We start from the raw sequence: 10732 nt of genomic DNA, 5'->3' as shown, positions 1-10732 counted from the left end.
GGCGGCGGAGGGCGCCCCTGCCCCGCTCAAGAAGCCGAGCCTCTCTGCGCTTTCCCCCCGCCGCCGCCGCCGCCGCCGCCGCCGCCGCCGCCGCCGCCTCCCGCCCCAGGCCCCGCGCCGGGCCGGGCCTGTTGAGTTCGCCGGCCGGGTCCCGTGGGCTCCCAGGGACGGGGGTGATGGGCGGGGCGGGGCGGGGGGCTGTCTCTCTATACACACACACACACACTCACACTCACTCACACTCACACAAGATGCGCCTCCACGGCTGGACTCGCCAAGGTGGAGCCCTCCCAGCCCCCCTCGTCTCCTCGCCCGGCCTCCTTCACCTACCCGCTGCCCACCCCCAGCGCGTCGCCGCCGCTGACGCTGACTGCGCACGCGCGCGCCCTTTGACCCCAGCCAGGGGCCGCCCTCCCCCACAACCCCTTTCAGCTGTGCCCCCCCTCGCCCTGTGGGTGGGCTGCCGCCTATTCCCCCGGGCCAGGGCTGGGGCACAGCGCAAGGGGGAGGGGAGCCAGTGTATGGGGCGTCTCTCTCTGGGGATGTGTCCCATGGGTGGGGTGGGGTGGCGTGGTTTGTGGGGCGCTGAAGAAATCAGTCCCCTCCATCTCCTACCTCTGGAAAACGCCCAAGCCCCTGGAGAACCGCCGGCACCGCTTCGTGGGGGCCGGGACCCTCCTCTGTGTCCTCCTGTGGCCCGGTCCAAGGGGCCTGGGCCTGGCCGGGGCTGCATTGGACCCCGACCACCCTGGCGTGTGGACTCGCTAAAAATCGGCCATTTGATATTGGATTCCAGCTTCATTGAGGTCATTTCACTAATGAGTGCACCGGAAAGAGTTTCCTAATCCATCTGTGAGGGTGGCAACTGAAAGAGAATTTGAAAGCTGACAGAATAGGCGAGGGAAGGCATAGGAGATTTCCACACCCAGCAAGGAAGCCTTTCCCGAAATGGAAGAAAGAAACGAGCAAACAGAGACACCGGTAGCCCGCCCGGAAAAGAGTCTGCCCCCGAGAGAAAGCACCCTGACCAGGTTCACCCGTGGGTGGGTGGCGAGCTAGCGGCGTTCAGAAGAGCGAGGCCCGCAGTCTGTGCGGAAGACACCTGCACTCGGGTGTGTGTGGCGGCCCGATTCACAAGCAGCTCTAGATGTTAAACCAAGGAGAAGCCAGGGAGTTCCCAAGGCCCCAGGTGTCCTCAGCCCACGACTGGCTGCTGTGGGAATGCGAAGCCCGGCTCCTTGTCTCAGAGCGGGGTTCCCAGGAGGATCAGGCTGAAGCTGGGACTTGGCCTCAAAGTGTCCCCTCGCATGGCCACCCCCTTCCCCTTCCTGCTCCTCTACTCCTGGTGCCCCTCCATCCAGGGGCCAGACCTTAAAGAGTCACCGCAAGAGAATCCTGGTCCCAAAGGAGCCTTCTGGGGGACCGGTGCTGAGAGAGGTTGTGGGCATGGCCCGCTGGGGCTCTGCCCGACCCAGGGCTGAGAGATGCCACCTCCCAGCTCTGGGTCCCTGCAGGAAGTGTTGGCAAGCACAGGGCCAGTCCCCCAAAGGCCCAGGTACAGGGAGCCCAGGCCAAGCAGCCTGTGGAAGAAGCCACTTGCCGTGCCACCCCGGGAACAGGACTGCAGGCCCCGGCCCTTCCCACCTCCTCCTCCTCCTCCTCCTCCCCCCCCCCCGCGCCCCCCCCCGGACATGGCACAGGGCTCAGAGACACCTCAGACTCTTGCTACCCAAGGTGCAAAGGGCATCAGTTGCTCCTCCAAACCCCCCCCCCGCCCAGCAGACCACGTTGTCCAGCCAGCCCCCGGGCCTCCCTGGGGTGCCCAGCACAAAAGTGCAGACACCCACCGGACCCTCAGTCTCAGCTTTCGGATGTTTTTGCCACTCTAAGGACCCGCAGGCCCGCTGGGCCTTCGGGCAGGACAGAGAGCCCCGGGATCCGACGTGGAGAGCTGCGTGTACGTGTACGTACGTCCCCATCAGGAGGCGGTCCCCACCTCCGCGGCTCTCCCCTTGCGGGGAGCGGCAGCCCCAGCCGGCAGCCACAGGGCCTCAGGGAAGACACCAGGCTGGGCCCCCCGCGGCACAGCGGGGGCACGTCCCCCGCACTCGACTTAGGGAAGGCTGCTGGAGACTGCTGCGGCCACCCTGCTGCCGGGTTTCTGGAGGGCTTCCTGGAAGCAGCCTCCACACCAAGCCCTTGGAAGGCCCAGGCGACGGAGGAGCCGGTCAGGCAGGGGCCGAGGACGGTGAGAGGCCGGGCGGGAAGGAGCATGTCAGGCAGGGGCAGAGGACGGTGACAGGCCGGGCGGGGAGGAGCCGGTCAGGCGGGGGCCCAGGACAGTGACGGGCCTGGCCGGGGAGGAGTGCGTCAGGCAGGGGCAGAGGAGACGGGCTGGGTAAGGGGTAGGGTGACAGTTAGGGCACAATTCACAATCGCAAAGACGTGGAAGCGACCCGAGTGCCCATCCATCCAGGAGTGCATTAATAAAATGTGGCGCGTGGACACCACGGAGTGCCATTCGGCTGTGAGGAGCAGCGGTGAGAGGGCGCCTCTCGTGTTCTCCTGGCCAGAGCTGGAACCCGTTCCAGTAAGCCAGGTATCCCAAGAATGGACACACGAGCACCACGTGAGCGCGCTCACCAGCAAATTGGTACGAACGGATGGACACCTAAGTGGACGGAGAGGAATCACCTTCATCGGGTGGGTGTCGGGCGGGTGGGGGGAGGCGATGGGCATCCACATCCATTAGGAATGGGGTGGGTGCGCACCGACTGGGGGATGGGCGCACTTGAAGCTCTGACCCCAGGGGGGAGGCTTGGAGAGGGCAACTGTACCCGACCTTAACACTGGTACCCCCACAATACGCTGGAACAACATGAGAGGTATATGAATGAGAACACAGGGGGGAGGGGTGCACGGGCAACACATGTCACCTGAATACTTGTACTCCCATCATCTGCTTGAAAAGAGAGAGAAAAGAAAATGCAATCATAGAGGTAAGAGACACTTTTTAAAAATCATGAATCCGAAGAGAAAAGTAAAAGGAGGCCTGTGGAGCAGGTCTGGGTGTGACTCCGGATCCCCCAACATCAGGTGCCACCACCAAAGATTCCTGCGTGGAGCCCATAGAACCCCCAAAAGCAACGGGACGAGTTCTGGTCACATACTCCCTCAAAATGACATCCTGGCCTTCTTCTGGAACTCCCTCCCCTCTCAGACTCTCAAGGTTTTCTCCAGCGTGTCGGTTCCCACAGAGCAGACCTTTGGTCTGAGACCTGACAGTGCAGATGCCACGCATGCTGCCGCGTGGCGGCGGTGTCGCGGCTTGGGACAAGAGGAGGCCCCACGGTGCGGGCTGAGGCGCCAGGCAGCGCGGCGGGCGCTGAGGGTTGGGGTCACCCCCACCCCGGGCCGCCGCCGCGCTCCCAGAAAGGGGACAGAACAAGAGGCAAAAAAAAAAAAAAAAAAAGAAGCAGCCTGTGGCCCCCGGTATTCCCAGGCAGTCTCCCATCCAAGTACTGACCGGGCCCGACCCTGCTTAGCTTCCGAGACCAGACGAGATCGGGGGCGTTCAGGGTGGTGTGGCCCTAGACGGCGGCGGAGGGCGCCCCTGCCCCGCTCAAGAAGCCGAGCCTCTCTGCGCTTTCCCGCCGCCGCCGCCGCCGCCTCCCGCCCCAGGCCCCGCGCCGGGCCGGGCCTGTTGAGTTCGCCGGCCGGGTCCCGTGGGCTCCCAGGGACGGGGGTGATGGGCGGGGCGGGGCGGGGGGCTGTCTCTCTATACACACACACACACACTCACACTCACTCACACTCACACAAGATGCGCCTCCACGGCTGGACTCGCCAAGGTGGAGCCCTCCCAGCCCCCCTCGTCTCCTCGCCCGGCCTCCTTCACCTACCCGCTGCCCACCCCCAGCGCGTCGCCGCCGCTGACGCTGACTGCGCACGCGCGCGCCCTTTGACCCCAGCCAGGGGCCGCCCTCCCCCACAACCCCTTTCAGCTGTGCCCCCCCTCGCCCTGTGGGTGGGCTGCCGCCTATTCCCCCGGGCCAGGGCTGGGGCACAGCGCAAGGGGGAGGGGAGCCAGTGTATGGGGCGTCTCTCTCTGGGGATGTGTCCCATGGGTGGGGTGGGGTGGCGTGGTTTGTGGGGCGCTGAAGAAATCAGTCCCCTCCATCTCCTACCTCTGGAAAACGCCCAAGCCCGTGGAGAACCGCCGGCACCGCTTCGTGGGGGCCGGGACCCTCCTCTGTGTCCTCCTGTGGCCCGGTCCAAGGGGCCTGGGCCTGGCCGGGGCTGCATTGGACCCCGACCACCCTGGCGTGTGGACTCGCTAAAAATCGGCCATTTGATATTGGATTCCAGCTTCATTGAGGTCATTTCACTAATGAGTGCACCGGAAAGAGTTTCCTAATCCATCTGTGAGGGTGGCAACTGAAAGAGAATTTGAAAGCTGACAGAATAGGCGAGGGAAGGCATAGGAGATTTCCACACCCAGCAAGGAAGCCTTTCCCGAAATGGAAGAAAGAAACGAGCAAACAGAGACACCGGTAGCCCGCCCGGAAAAGAGTCTGCCCCCGAGAGAAAGCACCCTGACCAGGTTCACCCGTGGGTGGGTGGCGAGCTAGCGGCGTTCAGAAGAGCGAGGCCCGCAGTCTGTGCGGAAGACACCTGCACTCGGGTGTGTGTGGCGGCCCGATTCACAAGCAGCTCTAGATGTTAAACCAAGGAGAAGCCAGGGAGTTCCCAAGGCCCCAGGTGTCCTCAGCCCACGACTGGCTGCTGTGGGAATGCGAAGCCCGGCTCCTTGTCTCAGAGCGGGGTTCCCAGGAGGATCAGGCTGAAGCTGGGACTTGGCCTCAAAGTGTCCCCTCGCATGGCCACCCCCTTCCCCTTCCTGCTCCTCTACTCCTGGTGCCCCTCCATCCAGGGGCCAGACCTTAAAGAGTCACCGCAAGAGAATCCTGGTCCCAAAGGAGCCTTCTGGGGGACCGGTGCTGAGAGAGGTTGTGGGCATGGCCCGCTGGGGCTCTGCCCGACCCAGGGCTGAGAGATGCCACCTCCCAGCTCTGGGTCCCTGCAGGAAGTGTTGGCAAGCACAGGGCCAGTCCCCCAAAGGCCCAGGTGCAGGGAGCCCAGGCCAAGCAGCCTGTGGAAGAAGCCACTTGCCGTGCCACCCCGGGAACAGGACTGCAGGCCCCGGCCCTTCCCACCTCCTCCTCCTCCTCCTCCTCCCCCCCCCCCGCGCCCCCCCCCCGGACATGGCACAGGGCTCAGAGACACCTCAGACTCTTGCTACCCAAGGTGCGAAGGGCATCAGTTGCTCCTCCAAACCCCCCCCCGCCCAGCAGACCACGTTGTCCAGCCAGCCCCCGGGCCTCCCTGGGGTGCCCAGCACAAAAGTGCAGACACCCACCGGACCCTCAGTCTCAGCTTTCGGATGTTTTTGCCACTCTAAGGACCCGCAGGCCCGCTGGGCCTTCGGGCAGGACAGAGAGCCCCGGGATCCGACGTGGAGAGCTGCGTGTACGTACGTCCCCATCAGGAGGCGGTCCCCACCTCCGCGGCTCTCCCCTCGCGGGGAGCGGCAGCCCCAGCCGGCAGCCGCAGGGCATCAGGGAAGACACCAGGCTGGGCCCCCCGCGGCACAGCGGGGGCACGTCCCCCGCACTCGACTTAGGGAAGGCTGCTGGAGACTGCTGCGGCCACCCTGCTGCCGGGTTTCTGGAGGGCTTCCTGGAAGCAGCCTCCACACCAAGCCCTTGGAAGGCCCAGGCGACGGAGGAGCCGGTCAGGCAGGGGCCGAGGACGGTGAGAGGCCGGGCGGGAAGGAGCATGTCAGGCAGGGGCAGAGGACGGTGACAGGCCGGGCGGGGAGGAGCCGGTCAGGCGGGGGCCCAGGACAGTGACGGGCCTGGCCGGGGAGGAGTGCGTCAGGCAGGGGCAGAGGAGACGGGCTGGGTAAGGGGTAGGGTGACAGTTAGGGCACAATTCACAATCGCAAAGACGTGGAAGCGACCCGAGTGCCCATCCATCCAGGAGTGCATTAATAAAATGTGGCGCGTGGACACCACGGAGTGCCATTCGGCTGTGAGGAGCAGCGGTGAGAGGGCGCCTCTCGTGTTCTCCTGGCCAGAGCTGGAACCCGTTCCAGTAAGCCAGGTATCCCAAGAATGGACACACGAGCACCACGTGAGCGCGCTCACCAGCAAATTGGTACGAACGGATGGACACCTAAGTGGACGGAGAGGAATCACCTTCATCGGGTGGGTGTCGGGCGGGTGGGGGGAGGCGATGGGCATCCACATCCATTAGGAATGGGGTGGGTGCGCACCGACTGGGGGATGGGCGCACTTGAAGCTCTGACCCCAGGGGGGAGGCTTGGAGAGGGCAACTGTACCCGACCTTAACACTGGTACCCCCACAATACGCTGGAACAACATGAGAGGTATATGAATGAGAACACAGGGGGGAGGGGTGCACGGGCAACACATGTCACCTGAATACTTGTACTCCCATCATCTGCTTGAAAAGAGAGAGAAAAGAAAATGCAATCATAGAGGTAAGAGACACTTTTTAAAAATCATGAATCCGAAGAGAAAAGTAAAAGGAGGCCTGTGGAGCAGGTCTGGGTGTGACTCCGGATCCCCCAACATCAGGTGCCACCACCAAAGATTCCTGCGTGGAGCCCATAGAACCCCCAAAAGCAACGGGACGAGTTCTGGTCACATACTCCCTCAAAATGACATCCTGGCCTTCTTCTGGAACTCCCTCCCCTCTCAGACTCTCAAGGTTTTCTCCAGCGTGTCTGTTCCCACAGAGCAGACCTTTGGTCTGAGACCTGACAGTGCAGATGCCACGCATGGTGCCGCGTGGCGGCGGTGTCGCGGCTTGGGACAAGAGGAGGCCCCACGGTGCGGGCTGAGGCGCCAGGCAGCGCGGCGGGCGCTGAGGGTTGGGGTCACCCCCACCCCGGGCCGCCGCCGCGCTCCCAGAAAGGGGACAGAACAAGAGGCAAAAAAAAAAAAAAAAAAAGAAGCAGCCTGTGGCCCCCGGTATTCCCAGGCAGTCTCCCATCCAAGTACTGACCGGGCCCGACCCTGCTTAGCTTCCGAGACCAGACGAGATCGGGGGCGTTCAGGGTGGTGTGGCCCTAGACGGCGGCGGAGGGCGCCCCTGCCCCGCTCAAGAAGCCGAGCCTCTCTGCGCTTTCCCGCCGCCGCCGCCGCCGCCTCCCGCCCCAGGCCCCGCGCCGGGCCGGGCCTGTTGAGTTCGCCGGCCGGGTCCCGTGGGCTCCCAGGGACGGGGGTGATGGGCGGGGCGGGGCGGGGGGCTGTCTCTCTATACACACACACACACACTCACACTCACTCACACTCACACAAGATGCGCCTCCACGGCTGGACTCGCCAAGGTGGAGCCCTCCCAGCCCCCCTCGTCTCCTCGCCCGGCCTCCTTCACCTACCCGCTGCCCACCCCCAGCGCGTCGCCGCCGCTGACGCTGACTGCGCACGCGCGCGCCCTTTGACCCCAGCCAGGGGCCGCCCTCCCCCACAACCCCTTTCAGCTGTGCCCCCCCTCGCCCTGTGGGTGGGCTGCCGCCTATTCCCCCGGGCCAGGGCTGGGGCACAGCGCAAGGGGGAGGGGAGCCAGTGTATGGGGCGTCTCTCTCTGGGGATGTGTCCCATGGGTGGGGTGGGGTGGCGTGGTTTGTGGGGCGCTGAAGAAATCAGTCCCCTCCATCTCCTACCTCTGGAAAACGCCCAAGCCCGTGGAGAACCGCCGGCACCGCTTCGTGGGGGCCGGGACCCTCCTCTGTGTCCTCCTGTGGCCCGGTCCAAGGGGCCTGGGCCTGGCCGGGGCTGCATTGGACCCCGACCACCCTGGCGTGTGGACTCGCTAAAAATCGGCCATTAGATATTGGATTCCAGCTTCATTGAGGTCATTTCACTAATGAGTGCACCGGAAAGAGTTTCCTAATCCATCTGTGAGGGTGGCAACTGAAAGAGAATTTGAAAGCTGACAGAATAGGCGAGGGAAGGCATAGGAGATTTCCACACCCAGCAAGGAAGCCTTTCCCGAAATGGAAGAAAGAAACGAGCAAACAGAGACACCGGTAGCCCGCCCGGAAAAGAGTCTGCCCCCGAGAGAAAGCACCCTGACCAGGTTCACCCGTGGGTGGGTGGCGAGCTAGCGGCGTTCAGAAGAGCGAGGCCCGCAGTCTGTGCGGAAGACACCTGCACTCGGGTGTGTGTGGCGGCCCGATTCACAAGCAGCTCTAGATGTTAAACCAAGGAGAAGCCAGGGAGTTCCCAAGGCCCCAGGTGTCCTCAGCCCACGACTGGCTGCTGTGGGAATGCGAAGCCCGGCTCCTTGTCTCAGAGCGGGGTTCCCAGGAGGATCAGGCTGAAGCTGGGACTTGGCCTCAAAGTGTCCCCTCGCATGGCCACCCCCTTCCCCTTCCTGCTCCTCTACTCCTGGTGCCCCTCCATCCAGGGGCCAGACCTTAAAGAGTCACCGCAAGAGAATCCTGGTCCCAAAGGAGCCTTCTGGGGGACCGGTGCTGAGAGAGGTTGTGGGCATGGCCCGCTGGGGCTCTGCCCGACCCAGGGCTGAGAGATGCCACCTCCCAGCTCTGGGTCCCTGCAGGAAGTGTTGGCAAGCACAGGGCCAGTCCCCCAAAGGCCCAGGTGCAGGGAGCCCAGGCCAAGCAGCCTGTGGAAGAAGCCACTTGCCGTGCCACCCCGGGAACAGGACTGCAGGCCCCGGCCCTTCCCACCTCCTCCTCCTCCTCCTCCTCCCCCCCCCCGCGCCCCCCCCCCCCGGACATGGCACAGGGCTCAGAGACACCTCAGACTCTTGCTACCCAAGGTGCGAAGGGCATCAGTTGCTCCTCCAACCCCCCCCCCCGCCCAGCAGACCACGTTGTCCAGCCAGCCCCCGGGCCTCCCTGGGGTGCCCAGCACAAAAGTGCAGACACCCACCGGACCCTCAGTCTCAGCTTTCGGATGTTTTTGCCACTCTAAGGACCCGCAGGCCCGCTGGGCCTTCGGGCAGGACAGAGAGCCCCGGGATCCGACGTGGAGAGCTGCGTGTACGTACGTCCCCATCAGGAGGCGGTCCCCACCTCCGCGGCTCTCCCCTCGCGGGGAGCGGCAGCCCCAGCCGGCAGCCGCAGGGCCTCAGGGAAGACACCAGGCTGGGCCCCCCGCGGCACAGCGGGGGCACGTCCCCCGCACTCGACTTAGGGAAGGCTGCTGGAGACTGCTGCGGCCACCCTGCTGCCGGGTTTCTGGAGGGCTTCCTGGAAGCAGCCTCCACACCAAGCCCTTGGAAGGCCCAGGCGACGGAGGAGCCGGTCAGGCAGGGGCCGAGGACGGTGAGAGGCCGGGCGGGAAGGAGCATGTCAGGCAGGGGCAGAGGACGGTGACAGGCCGGGCGGGGAGGAGCCGGTCAGGCGGGGGCCCAGGACAGTGACGGGCCTGGCCGGGGAGGAGTGCGTCAGGCAGGGGCAGAGGAGACGGGCTGGGTAAGGGGTAGGGTGACAGTTAGGGCACAATTCACAATCGCAAAGACGTGGAAGCGACCCGAGTGCCCATCCATCCAGGAGTGCATTAATAAAATGTGGCGCGTGGACACCACGGAGTGCCATTCGGCTGTGAGGAGCAGCGGTGAGAGGGCGCCTCTCGTGTTCTCCTGGCCAGAGCTGGAACCCGTTCCAGTAAGCCAGGTATCCCAAGAATGGACACACGAGCACCACGTGAGCGCGCTCACCAGCAAATTGGTACGAACGGATGGACACCTAAGTGGACGGAGAGGAATCACCTTCATCGGGTGGGTGTCGGGCGGGTGGGGGGAGGCGATGGGCATCCACATCCATTAGGAATGGGGTGGGTGCGCACCGACTGGGGGATGGGCGCACTTGAAGCTCTGACCCCAGGGGGGAGGCTTGGAGAGGGCAACTGTACCCGACCTTAACACTGGTACCCCCACAATACGCTGGAACAACATGAGAGGTATATGAATGAGAACACAGGGGGGAGGGGTGCACGGGCAACACATGTCACCTGAATACTTGTACTCCCATCATCTGCTTGAAAAGAGAGAGAAAAGAAAATGCAATCATAGAGGTAAGAGACACTTTTTAAAAATCATGAATCCGAAGAGAAAAGTAAAAGGAGGCCTGTGGAGCAGGTCTGGGTGTGACTCCGGATCCCCCAACATCAGGTGCCACCACCAAAGATTCCTGCGTGGAGCCCATAGAACCCCCAAAAGCAACGGGACGAGTTCTGGTCACATACTCCCTCAAAATGACATCCTGGCCTTCTTCTGGAACTCCCTCCCCTCTCAGACTCTCAAGGTTTTCTCCAGCGTGTCTGTTCCCACAGAGCAGACCTTTGGTCTGAGACCTGACAGTGCAGATGCCACGCATGCTGCCGCGTGGCGGCGGTGTCGCGGCTTGGGACAAGAGGAGGCCCCACGGTGCGGGCTGAGGCGCCAGGCAGCGCGGCGGGCGCTGAGGGTTGGGGTCACCCCCACCCCGGGCCGCCGCCGCGCTCCCAGAAAGGGGACAGAACAAGAGGCAAAAAAAAAAAAAAAAAAAAAGAAGCAGCCTGTGGCCCCCGGTATTCCCAGGCAGTCTCCCATCCAAGTACTGACCGGGCCCGACCCTGCTTAGCTTCCGAGACCAGACGAGATCGGGGGCGTTCAGGGTGGTGTGGCCCTAGAC

The 10732-nt window shown here is 64.0% G+C and overlaps 3 pseudogenes; all 3 read right to left on the bottom strand.

Annotated features, from left to right (window-relative positions):
• Positions 1-3477: 3477 nt before the first annotated feature.
• On the bottom strand, positions 3478-3596 carry LOC142876106 (uncharacterized; annotated as a pseudogene).
• A 3447-nt stretch (positions 3597-7043) lies between these two features.
• On the bottom strand, positions 7044-7162 carry LOC142876105 (uncharacterized; annotated as a pseudogene).
• A 3451-nt stretch (positions 7163-10613) lies between these two features.
• On the bottom strand, positions 10614-10732 carry LOC142876104 (uncharacterized; annotated as a pseudogene).

The sequence above is a fragment of the Microcebus murinus genome, chromosome 14, assembly GCF_040939455.1.
Source record: "Microcebus murinus isolate Inina chromosome 14, M.murinus_Inina_mat1.0, whole genome shotgun sequence".
NCBI classification, from domain to species: Eukaryota; Metazoa; Chordata; class Mammalia; order Primates; family Cheirogaleidae; genus Microcebus; species Microcebus murinus.
This window is presented reverse-complemented; position numbering and strand designations above follow the sequence as displayed.